Raw genomic sequence first — 24,538 nt, 5'->3', positions numbered from 1 at the left:
GACAGTAATAAACATTTTGTTTTCAACTTCCTCTTAAAAAATTCTTTCTCTGGTCCTTGTTTTGACAAGTGTATGTGGATAAATCTTACTCCCTTGCCTTTGAGTGGATGCTGTTGACTTAGGAAATACCTCAGACTTTTCTTATAGTGCCCAAAGTTATATAGTATTGCTAAGAGAAAAAATTATAAACAGAAATCTATTTGTTACTCCTTTTTATGTTTCTGCAGTGTCTACATGGTCCCTGGCCCCAAGGCAGGCCATCAGAAGTGACTCATTTTGCAACATGCAGCAGGTGCTTACTGAGCACCTGTTTTGTGCTCGGCCCTGAGCAGTGTGCAGAGCAGTATTCACAGCCAGGAACTCTGGGTTTTTAAGAAAGGTGGATGCAAACAAACTGCTCTACAGTAGATGAGGGTTTCCTCAGAGGCAAGCACAAGTAGAAGGTGAGCAAAATGCAGTCATGAAAATAGTGCGGGGAGGGCCATTTGTTCTGAGCAATTATTAATCAATGTTATTAATCACCTGCTACTTCCCAGGCACTATTTAAAGTGCAGGGGGCCTTTAGCAGGGAACAAAACTGCACTGCTGCACCACCCCCCACCCCCGCCCTGCCAAGGAGCTTCTGTCCTCATTTGGGAGGTAAATTCATATGTCGTCCTTTCCAGTACATATGCTCTGTGTGTGTGTGTATTGATTAAGTGGGGAGAGGGTATGGGAGGGGGTGACATTGGAACAGGGACCTGATGGGGTTGGGCAGAAGGAACAGCTACCTTTATGATAATGTGTCTTGTATATACTTAGAATTCCCCTTGAAAGAAAGGAATTAACATTTCGAAATGAGGAAGAGCAATAGCTTAGAATAAGTGAGATGTGTCAGGCTGGGTGATGCATGAGACCACATTAAGACAACCAGACTCCATCTCTGGGGTTCGGCCAGTCTGGAGGTGCCATTAACCTGCTCCTGGGCAGAATGTGGAGCAGCTGCGTGTTGCTCAAGCCCAGCCTGAGATCTCTTTCCAGGGGGGACAGCCCCCCTGCCTCCCAGGGCCTCATCTGGCGGCCCCCAGGTCCCCCGCCTACTGGTGAGCTTTTTGGCAAAGAGGAGGCCCCTGCTTGGAAAGGACGAATCTGACCTAAAATTAAACCCGCAGCTACAACATAAAAAATGCCCATGATTAGGTGTTTACAGCACTGAATCTTCAACAATTAAAGAGAAAAGGAGTGGGTGGAGTGAAAAATAGCAATACCCACACTCTGAAGTTTTTGAGAAAAACAGGAAACTAGTCTTTTTTAACCAGTGATGCCCAGAACTGGTTATTGCAAAGAAGGTTGTTTTTCTAATGCCTTGTGGTCAGCACAGCTGTGCCAGAGTCGATTTCTGCTCATTATGACAGCCGTCTGTGGATTTCTTTAGCTGACAGACCTATAGACGGGCAAGTGTAATTATCACCAGTAACCTGGTCATTATGGCCGGATGGTGCTTGGAAAACAATTTGCACAAGTCCTGAAAGCCCGTGAGAACATACAAAATAAGAGTGTTTAGGGAACATGTAGGTATTTCCTGGAGTTGTGAGTGACCCGGACCTATGAGCCATACAATAGCTTATTGTAGGAGGACTGTTTGAATTCTCTCTTTATTTTGGACTTCTTTTAAGTTGACAAGACAACATTTGCTGGCAAGTGACATAATGTATTTTTTCTAATTTGCTTATTAATTCAGGCTCCACTTCCTAATGCTGTAGGTCCCTTTAATTTTTGCTTCTACTTGGTGGTTGGTGGCAATTAAATAACGATTTTAAAAGTAAAATTGAGGTCACACAGATGTTGTCTCTTGTTCTCAGAATCAGAAAATGCGCCATCATCACTGCATTTGTGACCAAAGTAGGAAAAATGATCTAAGGGATTGTTTGGGCAATTACCAATTAGATTTGTGTTCTTTTGAATAATGTTAGCTGCTTTAGGACTAAATTGAAGTAGAGTGATTCCCTTCATCTGCACTGTATTCATGTACGGAAGGCCAGGTTGGAACAGACTAGTCACAGAGGTTTCCCCTCCACTTCCTGTGTGGGTTCAGTGTAACTGGGGAGCCCCTCTAAACCAGAGCTCTCCCTTGCAGGCCGTTTCTCTGGGCACCTGGAGATGTCACTCCTTTAAGGACAAAAAGGGGACATTCATCTTTGGAAATGGAGTAAATATAACCTAGATTTCACTGCTTATTGCATGCTATGGTTGCCAAGCCAAGCATTTGGTTTGTGCGCAAGGATTTACGCTTGTCTGTTTGTGTCAGACTTTACAGTTATCTCTTTAATAAGTGTATTACTACATTTCTCCGTTGTGAAGCCTGTTTGCAGTCTTGGACCCAGTCAGTGTGCCTGGGCTTAGCAGTGTCCCCGTCCAGCTGACTTCCCAGGCCACTCCAAAAAAGGCAGTCATTACTGCTATTGATTTTCGTAGCACATTGCTCATGTTAGAGTTATTTGCAATGAGCGGGAAGTCAGCTCCTTGCATCTGTCTTTTCATTTCACCACAGAAGTACTGTGCGTTGAGTCTTCAGTCTTTCGGTTGCAGTAACATGAGTCAAAGGAGATTCTTTTCACTCCTTTCTCTGGGGTAGCGTGGGAGAAGTCCTGGATAGGAGAGAGGAGCAGTAGTTGGGACTGGGGGTGGGCATGAGGGTCTCCTGTTTCAATCCCTGGCTGTCCATTTTCTAGTGAAATCGGTTAAGAGTACCTGCTGTTTCCCCCTCACCAGCATGGGGCAAAAAGTAATGGGGCAAGTTGTCAAGTACTTTTGAATGGCAGGTATTTTAAAAAGTACCAGCTCTTACTGAAAAAAAACAAAACAACAAACTCAGCAAACGTGTTTTATCAGAAGGCTTCATATTTCAAACACATTTAAATCCTGGCGTTTCATCTGGGAAAACAGTCATAGAAAATTGTGATAAATGTTAATATGACAGAAAAATGGATTTTTATTGTTTTTACTTCTTCTTGTATATACCCCTACCATGGTGTGTCTTATATATATTTCCTTTGTCAGATTTTTAAACTCTTGAGATCAGGAAATACAATCCTTTGCTTTTCATACTCAGTAGAGCCTGAGTATATCTTTGACACTGGTACTTTTGAGTGGCCACACTAAGCATACGAACAGAAGCAGAATATAGGCATCTCAAGGGGAGGCTCGGGAAAACAGTATCCATTCTTACAGCAGAACAATGAATGAAGACTGTCTCAGGAGGTCATGCAGTATCGCTGAGTGGTTCCCTAGAACTAATTTGGGTCTCTACGAAATGGTGACAAACATGTAAAATATTTGTTATAAGTTAAGGCTCCTCAAGTTTGTATTGTTGTCGCCCTCCCATTTTATTTTCATTTGTGATTTTTCTTACAAAGACACGGTTAAAAATGCATGTACTCTTTTTCTGTCCCTCCTGATGAGAAGACGGGGCTCGGGAGGTGGTGACTCTGTGCAGGAGGCCGCGGCCGGCGGGCAAGGCTGGTGCGTAATGAGTAGCCGTTGCTTGCTATGCACACGTGGAGATCATGCCTTGATTTCTTACAGTCATCATTTCTAATGCATCCTGGTGCTGAATGGGGACCTGTTCTGTCAAGCCAGGGGCCATTTCTACCTTTGTTCTAAAAGGTCCCTCTTGTGGGACAGCTTGCGGCCTGGGTGGCATGTCCGCTGTGTTCACAGAGCCCTCGCTGTTGAGGGCCTCCTGAGGTCGCGGATGCCTACTTTCTTTGGAGCAGCGCGCTTCTCATTACCATCTGGAAAGAAGGCCATTGTGGTGGTGAGAATTGAAAGGGAGGTTGGAGGTGACTCAATCACACCTTTCTCTTTTTAGTTGAGGAAAGAGAGGTTGTGTTCCCTGCCTGGTCATGGAACTATTCGTGCCCTGTTTAGTAGCCCTGCTTTCGTTCTTGTTCACATACACAGCCCAGTAAGGCTTATTAAAATAAGGCTTAACAACACAGCTGCTGTTTATGGAAATGCTTAAGAAGCAGGATGTGGCATTGGCGACGGGGTTTACGTTCACAGAAGAGCTTGCACAATACCCCGCTCTAGAAAACTGAAGTTCCATTCAGGTGACACCAAGTCCATGCCGTACCCTTTGTATCAGTCTTCCGAAGTTTGGCTCTCTTGATTTACATACTTCAGTTAAAAAACGAATGTCAGACCTTGTCATTCTGAAGAATACCATTGGTTGTTTGTAGAAATCTCTTAGTTGAGCATCTTCACAATGGAGTTTGAGTGATGTAGTTGTCTGCAGGATTTGTGCTATAATCACTTGCTTAAACCCATTGTGAGTACAGGAATATGAAACAAAATGTTACTGCAGCGTAAAGTTCAGGGTTTCTCAGCTTGGTGCTATTGGCATTTTAGGCTAGATAATTCTTTGTTGGGGAGAAAGGAACTGTCTTGTGCATTGTAGGATACTTACCAGCATCCCTGGTCTCTACCCACTAGATGAAAATACTATCCCCTTCCCTACTTCCTAGTCCTGACAACCAGAAATAACCCTAGACATTTCTCAGTGTCCTTTGGGGAGACAAAATCACCCTGGTTGAGAAACTTTGCAGACTGACAATAAATCTGAAGAATAAACATCAACCAACCTGAAGGGAGATTTTCATGAACAACACAAAGCTTGATTTTAAGAAGTCAGAGTAAGAAAGTTAGGATTGGGAGGGTTCAATTACTAAATAATGAACATTCCTAGTCAGTGACAGAGTGGATAGCAACCCAAAACAGGGGATTTCCCTTGCTGGCTTGTGGCAGGAATTCCCTTTCTCTTCCTCTTGCCCTCAGCGTTAGGACACTCCCTTTTCATGACTGTCCTAGCTTCTGATTCACTTATTTTCTGTACTGTCTTGTCTTTTGCGCATTTTGGCTGCCTCTGTTGCTACCAGTGACTGATCCACCACTGCTGCCTTTGCAGAAGCCTAGAGCCACTGAGATTCTTCCTGTTGATGCCTGGGCCCAGCACTCTGCCTGGGGATAATGTGTCTTGCTCTTCTTCATTACTTACTTCTTAGAGTTCTGCTTAGACTTTTATGGCCCCTGTAGGAAGAGGGGAGGAACAGTTTTATATCCTATTGGCTGAAGTCCTCAGTGTGATTATTTTTTCAAATAGAAGCTATGCCATATAAAGTGACTAGGTTCCATAGCACTCTTGTTCCATTGCCTTTGACTAATCGGGGATGCCACTCACTCTTTGTGACTCTAGTTCTAGAGGGACACGTTCCGAATTTCAACTAGTAGGCTTAGGAATACGTCTTTATTTTAAGTGGGAACCTCTTTGGTGGGTGGAAGACGAGGTCTAATAGTCTAGCTTGTAGCTTTTCCAAGTGAGTTCTCCACTGAAAACACAAGGAGACCCTCAGGTAGGCAGCTTAGATTCCCCTTTCCACTGGGATTGTACCCTACCACCCTAAGTCTCAAACCTGGAGGGCAGACAAACTAGACAAGCTACGAAAAACATAATCATCTGGTAGTCTCCTTGAATTCCATTTGGATATGCTCTTTTGTATAATCTTTGCCAAATGTACTAAGCCTGCAAAAAAGGAAAACAAGAATACCTTAATCTATAGATTGTGATACCAAATGAGTGAAATCAATAAGAAAACAACTGGCATCTTAGCAGGTTCTAGGAAGAATAAGAGAAAAGATATATATTGTACAAGGATGCACTTAAACTAAGGGGAGTTTAGATTAATGAAAAGATAAGAACAGAAATACCTTATTCTTTATTTCTACATCAGATAACAAATGTTTACATCAAGGTTGCCACAGATAGGAATGTTTATCATTGTAGACCGGAAGCATACAACTGAAAAGACTGCTACCCCAAAACTTGAAAGGATCCTACAATTCTGATAATTTTGTTTTTTTCTCCTTTTCTCTAAATTTATTGTGGCACAAATTGATTGTGAGATTGAGAGATAAATTTGTGCAATCTAGAATATGAGAATTGTCGCCGGGGACTTTGAGGAAGTTTCTAAGAACATCCACACTGATGCTTTTCAAATTAGATTCAGAGTACCCTGGGACATACAGCAGTTTTAAAAGAAAGTACAATTGTGGTGGATTTAACATGTGTCTTTTAAAATCATTTCTAAATTTGAGGCTTCAGATCATGACAGGAAGGAGACCTAACTTTGAAATTTAAAATCGTGTAACTTTAAAAAGTTGCCTTTCTCAAATACTATTACATAGGTTTCTGATTACATAGCATGCATTTTTTTTTTTAAGGGATCTACATAGTAACTGTTTCAGTGTCTGTCCTTCATTAGCCCCTAGTTCCGTGCTTACCAGAACCACGGCTTTGGGAATGCAAAATTGTTGTTTGCTGAATGAATAATTGAATAAATGAAAGAAAAAAAATGGCTCATCGTGAACATTTTATAAGAAAAGTATAGGGCCCTGACTGGCTCAGTTGGTTGAGTGTTGTCCCACAAAGCGAAAGGTCACCTGTTCTATTCCCAGTCAGGGCACATGCGTGGGTTGTGGGTTTGGTCCCCCATTTGGGCACGTACAAGAGGCAACCATAAATCACATCGATGTTTTTTCCCCTTTCTTCCCTCCATTCCCCTCTCTCTAAAAATAAATAAATAAAATCTTTTTTTAAAAAAAAGATAAGCATAGGCCCTGGCTGGATTGTTCAGTTGGTTAGAGTGTTGTCCTGATAATGCCAAGGTTGTGGGCTCGATCCCCAGTCAGGACACATACAAGAATCAACCAGTGAACACAGAACTAAGCGGAACAACAAATCGATGTTTTTTTCTCTCTCTCAAGTCAATAAATAAAAATTTTAAAAAAGAAAAACATAATGGTTTTTGGATAGAAAAATTATTCTCCAATAATGAAGTAAAAACAAAATTTAAAAGAATATCATGTAAGGAATTTGATTTGATTTTATTTTGGAAATGTATGGCTTTTATTGAAGAACAAAGAAATGCTGTATTGTCTGGAGAACGAGAGCATGACATACCCTCCAAAATTAATCTAGTGGAACACAGAAGTACAGAGTCCTTCAAACCCATCCATTTTAGTCTTACTTTATTGTAATAAACACTTTTCAGTGCTAAAGTGAATTAAGATAGTGATTTGGGTAAAAGAATATTCTTGAGCTGAATAAGAAAGATTTTGATTTGGTTGCCAAATTTAGAGTAATGACTCATTTCTGAGAGCGAAAGCTTCCCATCACTGCTGTATGCAGACCTGGCTGACCACCTGCAGCTCTGTTGCTGTGTGGTTCAGTCATACCGGCATAGACAGTGAGTAATCAGGGATGGTTAAATATATTAAACTTTCTTTAGTTTGGCACTGGTGGTCCATCCATTTGCCAGATCAAAATCATGAGTGGAACTGAAAATTGAGTGCACGTAACTGCAGGGTTGTTGGATTTCTTCAACCCACGAATCTTTTTATATTGCCACTATTATGTTTTCAGGAGCAGTAGTTTAGAGTCAAACCCACTGGATTAAAAAACAACAACAACAAAAAACACTTTCAGCCCTAACGGTGAGGACATGGACACGTTCCTTAAACTCTTGGAGCCTCAAGTCCTCTGTAAGACAGGTCATAATAGCACCTGCCTCATAAAAGATTTAATGACAAAATACACATAAATCACTTAGCACACTGCTGGAACGCAAGGGCTCAGTAAATGTTGATTATTTTTATCATTCTATGCGATCATTGCTTCAAACTCCATTACTAGTTCCAGATCTTACATCTTCTTGCTTGTTTTGAGTAGTAAACTCCAAAAGTTTCCTTTTTATGGAAATCAGAGTAGTCTAAACAGTGTCTGTTCTGCCAAAACTATCTGCTACATCTTATAATGAAATTAGATAGTGCTTGGTGTATATGTGTATGTGCATATAAGAGAGCCACAAGCCTAAGTCTTGCCAGACTCAAGGCAGGTGGACTCCAATCTTGGCTGGAAGCCAAATCCTACTACCAGGACTTACTTATTTCAGACCTGATGAAGATGCTTCCTCTGGGTGATTTTTTCCCCTCACCTCTTATATAAAACATGAAGACCAAAAGGAGTTGGAAAACTGTGAAGTAAACTTGTAAAAGAAGTAAGAAAATGCTTCTGTTATTTGTTATGTTCCCCAGAAACTGATTTTGTAAGTCATTTCCTGCGCTTTAAAGAAGGATTTTTTTCCTGAATTTTTCATTATAGGATTAAAACCGGGTTTTCAGTTATAATCATATGACACAGACTGTCGCACTGTAAAACTGACGTCTTTCACTTGGTATAATTTCATGCTTATCCTTTTCAGTTCGAGTATTTCCTTGTCATGTTGTAACTTTCAGGGCGAGAACCACTCTGGGGCATGACCCAGGCCTGAGCAGGATGTGTTAGTCATTAGGAGTTGAGAATGTAAGAGGTCAGTGGATTCTCTCAGGGCATCTCTTCAGAAATCCTCCTGGTGTCCTTACTCATTGGCAACGTGTTTGCCAGATTTAGGCTGGATAAAATGTCTTAAAGTTTCTGAAACAGGGTAGCTTGGGGAGCCTCTTTGTCACAAGCAGTTTCATCGTGCACAATTTAAATTTGGTTTTGACATTTCCCAATGGAAGTTCTTATTGTTGTATTGATTTAAACTCTGTTTTAAAAATAAGGGTTTAAATGGATGATCTGTCAAGTTTTGTTCACCTTGAAAATGTTCTGATCGAAGTTTACCTTTGTCTTTTCGAGTTTTACTTTGAAGATTTTTCCAGTTTTGTGTGATTTCTTTCTGATTCCTTTTGGACTCCCAAATCAACAAGTCAATATTAGTGATTAGTTAATTGTTGAGAATTTGAAATTATACTTGAACACAGTCAAGTCAAATATGAACACAGTCAAAGAATTATGTTTCTCTATTGTGGCCCAAATTTAAATGTACTCAAATATCTCCCATTTTTTAAAAGTAAACAAACACATAAGCAAACTCAAATTAATAATCCTAATGGCTTTTCCAGCTCCTGCTTCACCTACCTCAGCTGCATCACAATTTTGACCATCTGCTTAAGAACAGAAGACCAGTAAACTTTCAAATTCAGTGAAGTCTTGTATATCTTTCACTTATTTGTCCAGTTGTTGATTTGTCCTTGACACTGTTTATCATTTAATTTTTTCTCCACTTGGCTCTCTGCTGCTGTGACCCGCACCCCACCTCTGCTCTCCGCCCCTCGTCACACTCCTCCGGCTTTGCAGCTTTTCCGAAAGCGCAGCCCTTAGGCCTTTTCGTCCTGTAACTGCCCAAACTGTTTATACAGGCCTATTGTTTTAAGTATCACTGAAGATGCTGATGAAGAGAATGGTCTCCCAGACTGGATTTTCATCTCACCTGTTTTTCAGCTCACATGTCTGTGTGATCATTTCTACTTGAATGTTTCTAAGGTATCTGAAACCAAGTATATTCTAAAACCAAATGTACTATTTTTTCCTTCTGCATTTGGTCTCCCTTGTCTGCCGGACAAGCTTCAGCAGATTACTCCAGATCCATGTTAAGTGCCTCTGCTCTCAGCCCTTCCTTGATACCTAACCCTTGCTCTCCTATGGGACCTACTGTAACTTGCACTACAGCACTTTCTGTCCTACCTGTGAACCAGGTATTCGTTGAGGTCAGAATCACCTTTGTGTACCTTCTGGTGCAGCAGTACAGGGCCTGGTGTATGATAGGTGCTTAGGAAATGATTGTTGAATGTTAACAGAATAGCAAATGATAGATAGTGAGAGAGAGCGCAAAATTTTTATTTCACCAGACAGAAAAGTTTGTTAGGTGGTGAGATATTAAAAAGATATTTTTATAGTTTTGTAAAAAATGAAACGATCAGCCTTATTGATTAAATATAGCCCCTAGGATGTCAAAAGAAAAGAGAAACTTCTATGTCCTTACGAGGCTCATGGTTGACCTGGCGCTTGTGCGTGGTTTGGATGGAGGCCCATTCATGGGATCGTGGGAGCAGTGGTTTTTTGGGAGACTCTTCTAGCTATTTCCCTAAGTACCTGATGGACAGAGCACAGCTGAACTATCTGCTTGAGAGAATATTTAGGTGTGATTATTTCCTAGATGCACTTTCTCCATTTATTATTCTACATTCCCAAGTGGGGCTCTGTGGGTGAGGATAAGAGGATACTATATATGCTTCCATTTACTTAGGCAGAAAGCAGTGAAAAAATTATGATTTCATTTCTAGAGGAGATAGCCCTGCTCTCCCCTCCCCACCCCACCCAGATAAGACTGTACGTCTAGGTATGCTAGTCATACCTATTTAGAAGTATCTCTAAATCCACTTAGATTAAGCTCGTCTTTGAGTGCCAGTAGCTTCATCACATTTCATTAAATGACCATTAGAAAAGTTTGTTATTGGAATCCATATGTTATTGGAATTAACCTCTAACTCAATGGAACAGGTATCTAGTTACTCTGGGTTAATTCATGTTAATTGTTAAAATAAGAAATCTTAGCAGCGAACCCTCATCTGCGATGGTCCTGTATTGAAGATTATGCTCCTGGCACTAGGATGCTGGACCATCACAGGACTGTTATGTAACTGTTTCCCTTTTGGCGTTCCTGAAAACAAGAAACACTTCCAGAGGTCATCTCACATTGAAGAAGCATTTTAAATACATGAATAAAAATTTTATCTTGCTTTTTAAATACTTGCAAACTTCACCTAGAGTTGTAGTTTTGATGTATTTTGTGGTCTTATTCTCGTTTGGTAGTCTTCATGAGGAACAACGAACAAAACATCCTGTTTTGATAATATCCAGCGCAAATCCCAGTGGAATTATTACTGCAATAGCTGTTTCTTCCTATATCAGCAGGTTTTTTAAAAATTTCCATTTTTTTTTTAATGTTTCTCTTCAAAGTCTTAGAAGTGTGACTAAAACAAAATTGACTTGTGTCCTCCAGCACTAAAATCCTGCTAAGTGTTAATTGTTCAGGGTTTTTTAAAGGTTTTGAAAATAACTGATGAAAGCGTAGGGCCTGACCTCCTACCATTAAATGGTATCTGTTTCAAATTGAAAATATTTGTAAAACACTTTCGGTCTTTTTTTTTCCCCCCCCTTACATTTCATGGTTCCATCTCTTTGAAACTTTGCAGGATTCTTTTAACTTTTGGGGTTAAAATAAGTGAAATTGAAGAGAAAAGATATTTTTAAAGGGTTGTAATACGGCTTTAGGACTGGTGAAAGAGCCAGACTGGTGACTCAGAAGCTGAAAATAGCTCTACATTTTATGCAATCAAGTAAAAGTCTGTACCTTAGCCTTCCCCATACTGGATTAGCAATGAGTTGGAAGTTGTTCCACCCCGGCAAGCCACCATAGAGGGCATGCGGGGCCCCTGGCAAACCGGTGCCTAAATGGAGCACGTGTTGCTAGAAGGGTAACCCTGATGTACAGGGTGGATTAGAGTTGAGTGACCTCAACTCATATTCATTTCCTCTGAAAGGAAACCCCACAAGGCTCTCTCTGTTCTGCCCGAGCTCTGTAGTGTGGGTTCTCCCGATGGCACCCAGGCACCCCCAGGGACCGAAGGGCTGCGCTTCCCTTTGATGCTGGCCCCCCTGACAGGGCCTCAGGACAGTGGCAGCATTTGTCCTGGTGCTTAGGAATCACATTTTAAGACCATGGAATGGAGAGTGATTGATTTTTCTTTTACAGATTTCCCCCCCTTAGGTTATTTCCTGTATGTTTTTATGCAAAAGCCATTAAGATAAAATGAGGAGGCTAGAAAGGGATTCTTGATCACCTTCATTTCTGTTGAGCGAGTGGGTACAGTACTTTTCTGGGTAGAACCTCTCAGGTACTCTGAGAGCTGAGTCATCATGGTGAGTGAGAGTTTGATGCCTCATCTTAAATTCTTGTTACCCGGAATGGGACTGTATACTGTGTCCTGTCAAATAAATAAACTGTCATGTTATAATTAACGTGCGCTGCTTCTTTAATTAAACAGAATTGATGAGAAATATCTGGGAGGATATTAGCAATGGAGCGGTGATGTTTGCATTTAAATGATCTTAATTACTCCTTAGACTTAATGCCCTTTTAAGATGAAATGGGAGACTGTCACATCTCACTTAGCTCTATTGTTTTAGACAGTGGCTCTGAGCTGAGAAGGGCCAGAGGACATAACTTGCATTGTGGTGTCTGCTTTCGCAGACAGAAGGTTTGGGAATGTATATTCTTTTCTTCTCTCTCTCTTTTTTTTATTCTTTTTTTTCCCCCTCTCCTTCAAAGGAAATTAAATCAGAGCCCTGACAGGAGAGGGTAAAATCTCTGAGCAGACCTCCCCAGTGCTTGGAATTTACAGACTCTTCCACGTCCCAGTTTGCTATTGTCCTAAGGCAACACACTCCCCTGCTGCTCTCTGCGTCTTTGGCGGCTCGCCAGCCTCCCAGGGCCGCCGGCTTTGATGTGAGGAGCAGGCTGTCCTCGGGCCAGGCTCTTGTTGCCCTGGCCTAGGCTTCACCCACCAGAATGCCAGGAGGGATGTCCTGTCTCGCACTATACATTTTGACAGCCCAAGTCATGGTCAGAGGTTTCTAACACGGTGGCAGAGGGAGCCTGCCTTGGTGTTAGCCACAAGTGGCTGCCTGCAGCTGCTCAGCTTTGCCTTGCTGGCTTTCAGTGCCTGTCGTCCGGGGGAGGGCCTGTCTGCCTGGGGGGAGACACCAGCTCTGGCAGGTCAGCTGTCAGTCTGCAGGGCCTTCTTGGCAGGGCTCAGGGGAACCGACCCAGCGAGTTGAACAGCTTCCTCTGGGGACATTGCATCGACCTTCATTTGATCTAGGCTGGCAGTCCTGTTAGTGAGGAAAATAATTCTGGCTGGGAAACCTTTCTTAACTGAACCTATCTCCACCACAGTTCTAGGCTTGTAGTTAGACGTGTGTGCTGTTGCAAATGCAACTCTTATAACTTCTGCTAATATGTATAGGTGATTCTAAAAGCAGGTGGACCCATAAACACAGAGGATTATAATGATAAATACTGGGGAAGAAAGAAATGGGACTCTGCCTTATAAATAACCTGAAGGTAAGACCCAGGCCAGGATTGGGGGGCAGGGAGTTTCTCATTGATGAGCTGTCTTCAGAAGGGCCACTTTGATTCAGATTGTCTCAGCAGACTGAAAACAGACCATATTTTGTTCTAGTTTAGATGGCAGAGTACCTTAATAGGCTGAGTAATGACATAGCCCACAGAGGGGGAGTTTATTGTAGTAAAATCCAATCCCCAACTGTCCTTTATTTCTTTGTATTAAGTTTTATAATGTCCAAAAGTTTTTTATTTGTTTGTTTGTTCAATTCCTTAAAGTAAATTTGCTAATGAGCACCATTACATTTCTGTTAGGCTAGCATGAAAAAGACTATTAGTTCCTCTTTTGCAGTAGATTGGGGAGTGCAGCCTGCAGGAGCCCATGCCCTAGTTAGGGGAGGTCACCTGAAGGGGTTCAGAACAGAAAGGGGGAGGGATTTGTAGAAGACAAACTTCATGATCTTTTTAGGGCCTCCCTGTTTGCATTCAATTTAGTGCTTTGCAGCCATTCATGGATAACAATTTAGCATCCTCATATTAGTATCTTTTTATTGTCATTAATGAGTCCTAGCTGTGTCATGTACATAATGTATTGGGGGTGCCGGTAACTCCATCGGTGCGTCCTGAACACTAGGGCCTTATTTAACACAGCTCTAGTGATGCTGGTACCTTATAATGTTCAAGTCTAGATGCTTTGAAATTGCGGAGGTTTACCATAATCCGTTGCTAAAATTCTGTCTTCCAGCAAACACTGGGAATTTCTGTAGGATAGGAACATGGAAGGGACAGTAGCTGATAGTCATGGCACTTAGCATTAATGTGAAATGTAACATTTACAAAATTCCATCCTTCGTTTCTTACGACTTACAACAGGGTATGAAGTTGCTAGTTTCACAGGTGAAACCGAAAATCAGTGAGATTGCTGACTGACCTGGGAACGCTAACCTGTGCTACTTCTCTTTCAGATGTGCCCCTTCCCTCCTGTAGCTTACAGGCACCCTGCTCTCCCTGTAATTTTCTTCCGTAAAAAAAGTTTGGAGATTGAATTTTCATATTTATATTGACGTTTGCAATCCTGTTTTGTTTCTGTTGGGCCCATTGAGCAATATACCCAGTACATTGTGGATTGACAGGAAAATGAAAGATTTTTTAAAAATCTAGGCTATCATTCATTAATAATTTCACTCTGTTTCTGGGTATGTTTTCTTCTCATTGTCAGCCAGTGTGGGAGGAAAGGGAAAAAAATGTTGGAGCCAAGGGTGTTGTGTGGGTATGTGCCTTCCAAAAGTATCTTATAGGAGAAAAATGTATTTGTTTTTATTACAGAAATACAATTAAGGCACTAAATAACAACCACTAATTCTATTGTGAAAAGTTATAGTCTAATGCTGTTAAAAATTGTTAATCATTAAAAGCATGTGTTTATCAAAGGCATACACACGCATAATACACAAAAATGGTAATTCTGTACTACCAGACTTCTACCTAAAATGTCATTAAAGAAGGCTGTTGTTGTCAGTGGAGAGAATTTGCATAAAACTGAGGCAGGACTGCCCATTCCTTTAGTGTCCTGGAACAGCGTTATAATTCCCAAACCGACAAATTTTAACCGAGGTCGGAACTTTCCTTCACCTGGTTAAAAGTGCCAGATGATAATATCCACAGCCACAAAGCAAGTACACTCTAGTTTTCCCTCGTTGGAACCCGGGCACTTCCTTCTAGAGTTGCTTTTTCTGGCCTCTGCTCCCATTACCCACAGCCTGGGGTCTGATCTAGTCTGACCTCTGTGGAGTCATTTGCCACTATTCTGGCCCCGACTGCACACTTCCTGTTCTCAATTCCCGGTATAGTTAGAATTATCACCACACTGTTTAGCCGTTGGCACTTAAATTTTTTAAATAATTTTTATATGTTGGCTCAGGGCTTATGTTATCATGAACCTTATCATCTCCTATAACAACTAGCACAGTGTTCGGTCCTTGCAAAAGTCTTAATTGGTGGTTTGTCATTTCTGTTGTCTGGCTATTAGTAACCTATTTTTATAGACTGGAGCCTTGCTTCTTAAAATGACTTCGGACCAGTGCATCAGCATCACCTGGGAGCTTAACAGCCTGAACTCCACACCAGACGTGCAGAACCATAATCAACGTTTTAATAAGCTCTGGTGACTCTCTGCAAAGGTTTCACAGACCTGTTGAGGAAAGTCCCTTTTCCTGGGACGAGCAGAGACCCCATGAAGCTTCAGCTGCCCTTTTAGGCCAGTGTTGTATTGTAGTGACTTAGGGATCTGCTTGTAGCTTAGGGAACCTGCAACTCTAACTACATCAGTGAGGTTGTAAATTTAGTCCTAACATAAAAAAAAAAAGCTAAGAAAAGGTTTCAAAGTGGCCAGAGGGCCTCACTTAAGCCATCAGGACTGTATTTGTATTCTGATTCAAAACAACCACCCGATCCAAAATCATTAAAATCCCTCCGAAGGCCTCTGAAAATTCTCAAAATGAGGAGCAAAAAGTATGATTTCCTTTTCCTTAGTTACCTTTTTCTTCTTCTTCTTTTTTTTTTCACTTGAAGTGCTTACACCCACTCAGCTTGCTATTTTGAACTCTGGGAAAGAAAATTTGTGGGCATCTTGCAGTTTTTCAGGAAACAAGGCTTAGATTAAATATTTGCCACATTTTTTCCGTGTTTCTTTCTTCGGGAAGGTGGAGAAGCACATCACTCATGCCTTCACTCGACTTGGCACACAGTGTGACTTTCAAAATGTGGGTGGAAAACAGCTTTTGTCCTTATTCGCCAGCCTTCTTACAGATACTCCTGGCTTTCCCTCCTCCCATTTCTTCTGTTTGTCCTCCCCTTTCACCGTAGTGTCTGGAATTCTTCATGTACAACGTAGGCTTTGTAAAATATAAGATTCCTTGAGGGTACCTAGGTTTTTTAAATCAAGGAAGATAACATGTGGATGTAATTAACATGTACAACAACATGTAGACTGTTCTCAGTCAAATTTTAGTTTACAATATGTTTTTATAATTTTTAGTAATTTACATTTCTCTATTAGTTTTTCTCTTTCTTTGAGTCCAAACCCACTTTGCAGATAACAGAAATAAGAGACACTGGTTGGGATGGAGGGATGGGGGAGGCTGTTAGGTAATCTCAGCCAATTAGCTGTGTTTGAAATGAACTCAGGGCTTTGTCTTATAAATATACTAAGAAAAATAAATAGGTTGCATGGGATATTATTTTGTGGTTGTGTCATTTACATAGTTTAATTTCACTGTTGTTGAGGTAATTAAGATGTTTTAGCTTAGACAGGACTGAAAATACATGTCTTCTCTTTCATCATTGTTCACCTACGTGTAAAGCATTCAGGGGCCCTTGTGACGAATTAACACAATTTAGTTGCTTGACTTGAGGAGTGAAGTATTTTTAGGCAAATTAAATGGAAATGAGGAAAGACACAGAACCAGGAGACTTGTAGAACATAAATATTTATCAAATAGTAAATTAAAATATGATAAATGTAGAGATGGATTATAATACACTGTGTTTTTTTAATGGAAAACAAAATAATGACAAGATGCTTCTATGTGTGATCAATACAATTTTATTCAGACTCCTAAAGGGAACTGTTTTTTTGGGAGGGGTATGGCTGAATATGAAGGTCAAATAATACACTTAATCAAGTAATATAATCTGGGAAAAATGCATGAGAATTTTGTGAGTATGCCTGTGAACACAAGGAAATACTGGGTTGGCCAAAAAGTTCATTTATTTTTCTCTGTACAATGGCTCTAGTAGTGCTTAGTTGTCTTTAACTTCATTCAAAACAATTTTGTTAAACTGTATTGTGACAGCTTTCATATCAGTGTGCATTTTATAAGAAACAACAAAATTGGTGAACTTTTGTGTAGCTATTTTAATATGGAAGAGGGAAGAAAATAGGCAACATGTTTGGCATATTATGCTCAATTTTTTTTTCAAGAAAGGTGAAAATGCAACTGAAGTGCAAAATAAAGATTTGTGCAGTGTATGGGGAGAGTTCTGTGACTGATCGAATGTGTCAAAAGTGGTTTGTGAAGTTTCGTGGTACTACTGACATTTTGGCCAAAAAAGTCTTTGCTGCAGGGCTGTCTTATGCATGGGAAGATGTTTAGCAGCACCCCTGGCCTCCACCCACTAGAAGCCAATAGCGGGAGACAGCCGCCGTACTCGGATATCCAAGTCAGTAAAGCAATTGATGAAAATGAAAAACAGGCTTCTTATTTTTGGGAAAAAACATAACAGACTTTTTGGCCAATCCAATATTAAGGAATATATGAAAGAAGAGAATAAAGTATAGGAGCTAGCCTAACTGAAGATTCAAACAAACCATAAAACAACTGTAATTAAATTGCTGAAAACTGTACCAAACAATGCCAGTCATCATACTGTCTGAACAAACATTCCATTTGAAATACATAGATCAATGTAACAACAGAGAGGACCCAGAAATGGACCCATTACAATACAATAGACACATATGTTATAACATTGTATAGCAAGCTTAGTAAGTACTGTTGTGGGTAACTTGGAATATGTCTTAACTATTTGAATATGTACCTCACTGTGGATCCAAATACATGCCAGATTTATTAAATGGTTAAATATCTAAAAATATACTTACAGAACAATTTGTTGAAAAAACAATATATGCATCATATAAAAAGCCCACTTAAATTCACAGAAAATAAAATAGAACCTAAATGTAATCAAATTAGATGAATAGATAATTTCACTAAAGATGGAAGTCAAAATTATTTTAAAATAGAAGAGTAATTATGGTTACCGTTAAAATTAAAAAAGCAACCCTGAAATACCATTACATTAAATAAAACCACCAAAAAATTTAATCACATACAATGGTGAGGGAGTTTGGTGAAAGTAGAATGCTCATGTATTGCTGGTGGCTTTATAGGTAATTTCAATCTCTTGACATTAATTTGCCTATAAACTTGAAGTCAATAAAATATTTATACACTTTGATATAATGAGTATATTTCTGTTAATGTTTTAAGGGAAAAAACCATATCTCTAGTGTTAAAAATAAATGAGAATATCTGAAATGTTCTCACATACAGGAATGATTAAGGAAATAACTAAGTATACCAACTCTATGGACTATTATATGACCATTAAAAATGAGAACTGTGAATTACATGGAAATATAGAATGTTTTTAGGACACGTTAATTTAAAAAATGAGAATGCATAATTATATGTGTGTTAGAAGAGCATCTATGTGAAAATATGCTTACCTAGAGGCAAATAAATACTAGATTAAAATTTTTAAAAGTGAAAATAATTGTGATTGCGTGGAGGGAATAAGAATGTTTTTCTGGTTGAAAAATGTCTTCAATGTTGTTATGTATTTATAAGGATGATTAATTTAAATTAGTAAGTAAGACACCCGTACTAACTCTGGCCGTTAGAGTATTGCTTTCCAAATATTATCTTGTAGTTCTGCCAAGATATGCCAACATGTCTTGGATGTGTAAGTCTCAAGGTATTTTCAGTCCCCTTATTCTCCTTGGTCATTTTTTTTTTATTATTAGGTTTGCAAATAAGAGAGTTGGTTATTACCATGATGAGGGGGTGTCATGGAGCCTGTAATACTCGTGGGTCTATTCTCATTCACCTTGCACTCCTTTCCTTCCCATTTTTAACTGAGAAGCATCTTTAACATCCTTGGTGCTCAGTAAACTCCTGCTAAATATAACTGAGCTTTTGCCTATAGGAGGCAAAGAAGCTCTATGAGGTAAAGGGAAAAAGAGTGCAATTTTAGTCAGGAAACCTACCTTCTAGTTGCATGATCATGGGCAAGTGGCTGTGATCTCCTGGGCCCCCACCTCCTAGTCAGTCAAAGAAGGGCATTCATTGGCCGCTAAGGATGAGTCCCGGGCTATAAAGACATTAAAATTTGCTACCGTAAAGTGCTCCAGAAAGAGTTGATGTACTGTGTTCCCTGTTGCAACAGCACACGTGGCTGACGTGCCCCTAGGGTGTCCTAGTCAACTCAGGAAGCAGGGATCCTGCGTGCTGCATGGGGCAACCTTTCATTTTGAGAAAGTTACTCCAGTCTATCATTGTAGGCACATCTGACTTACTGTATGCAGATGAGTGAAATAGACCCGCTGGCGACAACAGTACCAAATATTACATAATGATAATTTACTCCATTGTTTAAACCATGTAACTGAGTGAAATGCAAAGTTCAGATATACTGTATTTTGCCATGTATCATGCACTCTTTGCCCAAATTTTTCTGGGAAAAATAAGGATGCGCATTATACATGGGTAGTACTAATTCCATATCTATATGTTTTTAATTCTTTTATTCATTCTTATGCGTTAAAAGTGTAATTCTAGAAAGCAATAATGATATTCGTATGCAAAATAATACCAGGGAACACAATAATCAGTTTTGCTTCTAAACATAAATAAGTAAAAAATTAAAATGAGAGATTTTTTTTTTCCTGAAAGTTTGGACCAAAAACGTGGGTGCCCATTATACATAGCAAAATACGGGTATTTAGATTTTCTTATGGAGCCAAAATACCACTGACTGAGGTGAGGGTTTTGTTTTGTTTGGTTTTATTTCTCAGTGTGGTGAGGCAGGCAATAAGAAATAAATGGAAGGTAAGGGGATTTTGATCCAACTGCTTTAGTCAGGTTATAACACTATTTTAGGGGTTGCACTGCTGTATCATGTAAAAATTGAAAGGAATCTGTGATCATATCTCAGCTGTCACTGTTAACGTCTATGTAAACAAACATTTCTAAAGAATGTTGTATTGAGGTTTGTACACATGAAGTTTACCTGTTAAACAGGAAACATATCTGTATCTTTTGGACTAATGAGGGGCAGTCATTTAAAGGAATTAGCCAAACAGGAGACTAACATATTTTGTACTTCCTGCTTTTGAAATGTGATGTACGGTGCCATATCACAACCTTTTAAAATACTGGCTGAATGACTGGCCACGGTCAAGTAGCTGGAGTCCTCTTATGTGGCAAGAACTACACATTCTAAAAAAATCGTACTTAACCTAAGAAATAAATCAAGACAGAAAGAGGAATGGTAGATACATACTTTTGTACCAGTCAATTTCATACTATACGTTGAAAAATTAGTGGGAAAGAATTTTTTAAATGTAGTTTTTCATTATAGTTGACATACAATATTATATTCCTTTCAGGTGTGCAATATAGTGATTAGACATTTGTATACCTTACAAAGTGATCACCACAATTAAGTCTAGTACCCATTTGACACCATACATAGTTACTACAATGTTATTATGTTTCCTCTGGTGTACTTTACATTTCCGTAACTTTTTATAACTGGAAGTTTGTACTTCTGAACCCCTTTCACCTTTTTTGCCCATTCCCCTAACCACCCTCCCCTCTGGCAATTATCAGTTTGTTCTCTGTATTTATGAATTTGGTCCTGTCTTGTTTGTTGGTCCTGTTTTGTTTTTTAAATTCCACATATAAGTGAACTCACACAGTATTTGTCTTTCTCTGTCTGACATATTTCACTTAGTATTATGCCCTCAAGTTTCTTCCATGTTGTTGCAAATGGCAAGATTTCATTCTTTTTTATGGCTGAGTAATATTCTATTGTGTATATATCATATCTTCTTTGTTCACTTATCTATTAATGGATACCTAGTTTGCTTTCATATTTTGAGTATTGTAAATTATACTGCAGTGAACATTGGGATACATATATCTTTTCAAAGTAACGTTTTAGATTTCTTTAGACGAATATCCAGAAGTGGAATCACTGGGTCATATGGTAGTTCTAATTTTTAATTTTTTGAGGAACTTCCATATTGTTTTCCATAGTGGCTGTGCCAATTTGCTATCTCACCAACAATTCACAAGGGCTCACTTTAGTGAGAAATGGTTTTTAAGAATCTTCAGTTTCATTCTGCACCATGAGAAGAAGCACCATTACTTTTTATTGGAAAGTGACTTACATAAAGTTAAGTTGGTAAATAGTATAATAACACAAGAATTCAGAGATGATATGAATATAGCTACCAAATATTGTTTGAAAAGAGACTTTCTAATTCTTTCATGAAAGACCTGGGAAAATAAAAAATTATTTTCACAGCTCTAGATGTTCAAATGTAAAAATGACTATATAATTTTGTATCATTTTGCAATTTGTTGGTTAGGTGCCTATATTTGTTGATAGTAGTTAAAAATAACCAAACTGTTTGACTTTTGTCTTGTCATATTTATGGCAAGATCCATAAAATAATAATAAAGACTATAGCTATGAATAAATAAATCTTTTGAGTTTGTATCCAAATGAGTTTCCTAGATAACTATTTCTTGAATAGCAGTAAATCAGGTATCTAGACATAGGTTGTCTTAGAAGTGGAAACCTAGTTCCATGACTACTCTGGATTTCTACTTGGTGTGTATAATTGTTGCTATTTGTCTTCATTGTTAGGAATAATTTTGTTTTGTTTTTGAGCATCTACCTTCCAGTGGAGGATAGCAAATCTATTTCAACCTTTCTTCTTTAACTGAGATAATTATCAATAAAATTTTCTAGCTTATGTAGTGGGATTGGGGGAGTGAAAGTATGTGGCAAATTTCAAATTGTATTATGTAAAGTCATGTATGTATGGCATTGGAGTAGATTTTTGAACTTTGACTTCAATATAGTTGTATTTCATGTTCTGGGACTTTAACACATACTAACTCTTCCCTGCGGGAACCTGATTCAGGAGTACTGTATTTTGCTGTGTATAATGCGCACAAAACGTGGGTGTGTATTATACATGGGAGCATATTATCCATGACAAAATATGGTAGCTGGAAGCTGTCCAGTTTTGTGTCTCATTCTTCTGGTAAACTCTCCAGCATTCTGATTTGTTTTAGGCTCTTGCCAGTTGAGATATACTTTGCTTTCTCTCAGAGCTTCTTATGGAGTTTAGATAATAATTTCATATTTGGGCTTCAGAAAAGATACATCTACTAGTAAAATGAATAAAATTAATTGATATTATTTATAAATCATAATTAAGCTGTTTATGGGCCTTTAGTAAACTCTTTCTGTGAGAGACAAGGTATAACATTTTAAGAATGATTTGAAAATTCCTGTTAGTGAGTTCTCTCCAAATGACGTATTTGGGTATTAGTTCATATTTCTTAACAGCTTTAAAAAACTGCAACTTACACATTTTTATTGCATTGGTAAATTAATAAGAATCAGCCAGTCAAATTTCAAAGCAATCAGCTGCACCTTTCCCTCATGCCTAATTTTAGGTATCCTAACTAACGTTATATAGTCATCATTTTTGTGTACCAATCAGTACTGGAAATAAATTCTTCTGCTCTCACAGTGTTCTGCTATTTTATTGTCTTCTCTATGCTTGAACATTCATTTTACCCCAAACTGGAAAATTTAATTTAGCTGACAGATGCTTTTTTTTGCTTTATAGTTTTAAGTAGCATGGTAACTGGGGAGAAACTACTACAATTATATTAATTTGATTTCTGTGTTGCTAATGTATAGACCATATAATGCTGCTCTGATTTAAACACTATTCTTTGTTGTTGTTTTTCTTTCCTCATTAGGTGGAGTCTTTGAGTTTCTTTGAAAGACGATAGTAATCAGATCTACTTGAAAAATTAAGTGAATTGATTTGGTTGGAACACTCTTACCAATTTTTTAACATTCAGCAGTTGGGTAAGTTGAATCGAGTGTTTTGTATGTGGTTTGATTTTAGAATTATTGGAAAGACCTCTCAAACAAAATATTAAGCTTTATGTAAAAATTTGACAGTAATAATTTGAGGCCCTTAAAACCTTGTGAAAGATGTCGGGGATGCTATCTAAATAAACATGCTTTCAGGTTTCTCCGTATTTCTGCAAACATCCTGATGCAAAGGATGAGATCGGAGAATGATGTCATTTATAATTTGGAAGCAGATCTTTTTATTTACTCTGTGAACGATTTTTCGCTTTTAATCTTGAGGTAATGTGAAACTTATCAGATTTTACTTTTACCGAGATGCTGTGTGTGCAATTGTACTGTATTGTATCGGAGTCAAATCTAAGGTAAAAATGAATAAATCAGCAACTCTTTCTACTTTAAACCATTAACAGCTTACAGAAATCTTTGTTTCTGTGATAAGAACAGATATGTTAAGGATTGTCTCAATTCAACTTCCTTGTTGCTCTGTTTCTGCAGAAAGCTCTTGAGGTAGAAAACTCTAAACCAGGGGGAGTTTAGGCTTTTAGCAAATTATCGGTGCTGCCAAGACAGCCTTTAGTGCGAACAGGACTTTGGCTACTGTTAAAATGTCAGTATAGTAAAACCTGCTCTGTCAAACAGATTTTTGGCATCAGAAGTCTAAATGATACTGATTTTAAGGTTTGGTAATTTTTTTAAAATCCAGGCACACTCATGTTTTAATTAACCCTTTACAGAGTAACAGAAAATTTGAAAAAAAAAAATTGTATTCCTAAAGTCACAGGATTTGAGCTTCTGAAATACTAAATTCTATTCATATTTCTAGATTGTGCAGCTTATTTTTCCTGAGAATAAAGTGGAGCTATTTTAAAACCTGATGAAATACAATGAATAAGAGAGGAAAGCGTCCAGTGACATGGGGAGCAGACTTTGAAACTAACACTATCTGCTTTGCCCGTGGACATATGAAGACATGACGAAGTCAGGTGGTTTTTCAGGGAGATGGTTGCGTTGTTTATACAATGCTGACAACTGCCTTCTTTTTGTCGAAAATAATTTCCCTTGAAGCTCTTGCCCTGAAACTTGATTTGTGAGTGTAGCCTTTGAGCATTCAGTGACTGTAGAAATATCAAGTGTGGAAACCCCAGGTATCTTTTCATTTTGCCTGTAAGGTTCATGACCCAAGATGTATTTGTGACCAGTCATTTCCATTGTTATGGGCACGTGGTGCCATTCGGAAACTTTTTTGGATAATTAAAGGGACATAAGGCAGTTAGATGAAAAACCCATCAGGAAGAGAAATGTTAAAAAGAGTTTCAAAAGCAAAGCCTTAATTTCTTCAATAGCTATAATAGATGTTCGAAGATGAAAATTAATACTCTGAGCCACTAACTTAAATGGCTTTGTCTGCCACATTTAATTTTCCATCTACTCACAAGGTTGTCTTTTACAATTATTCCTGAAGTACCCTACAGTGTTGCACTTAAAGTTCGGTTGGCAGGACCTAATTTAACTGATGTTTGGGAGACTGTTCTGTTCATGCCCGCTGAGGATGGGCGCGGCCTAGACACGGAGTGCAGCCGGCCTCCTCTTTGCTTATTGCACTGGGCGCCCTGGAAGCCTTTGGTGACGTCAACTCTTTGGGGACACTGTGCTTTAAAATAATTCTTTCCTTGAGTTAAATAAGGATGCTGCCTAATTCGTAAGATTATATGAGGACTAAGTTCCTGGAAGGCTAG

The 24,538-nt window shown here is 38.9% G+C and overlaps 1 protein-coding gene across 8 annotated transcripts in view; it reads left to right on the top strand.

The window, feature by feature from the left end:
* HIVEP2 (HIVEP zinc finger 2) overlaps positions 1–24,538 on the top strand; it is a 188,103-nt gene that overhangs the window by 80,298 nt on the left and 83,267 nt on the right. For 7 of the 8 annotated variants that reach the window (XM_054570052.1, XM_054570047.1, XM_054570046.1 and 4 more), the window contains exon 2: positions 22,682–22,793. The gene's annotated coding sequence lies outside the window, so the exon portion shown is untranslated. Of the gene's footprint in view, positions 1–13,018; positions 13,047–22,681; positions 22,794–24,538 lie in introns of those variants that run through there. The other variant, XM_054570051.1, reaches the window with a different exon arrangement.

The sequence above is a fragment of the Pteronotus mesoamericanus genome, unplaced genomic scaffold (genome assembly GCF_021234165.1).
Source record: "Pteronotus mesoamericanus isolate MK-2021 breed Mesoamerican mustached bat unplaced genomic scaffold, CSHL_Meso_final contig_20, whole genome shotgun sequence".
Taxonomy (NCBI): Eukaryota; Metazoa; Chordata; class Mammalia; order Chiroptera; family Mormoopidae; genus Pteronotus; species Pteronotus mesoamericanus.
This window is presented reverse-complemented; position numbering and strand designations above follow the sequence as displayed.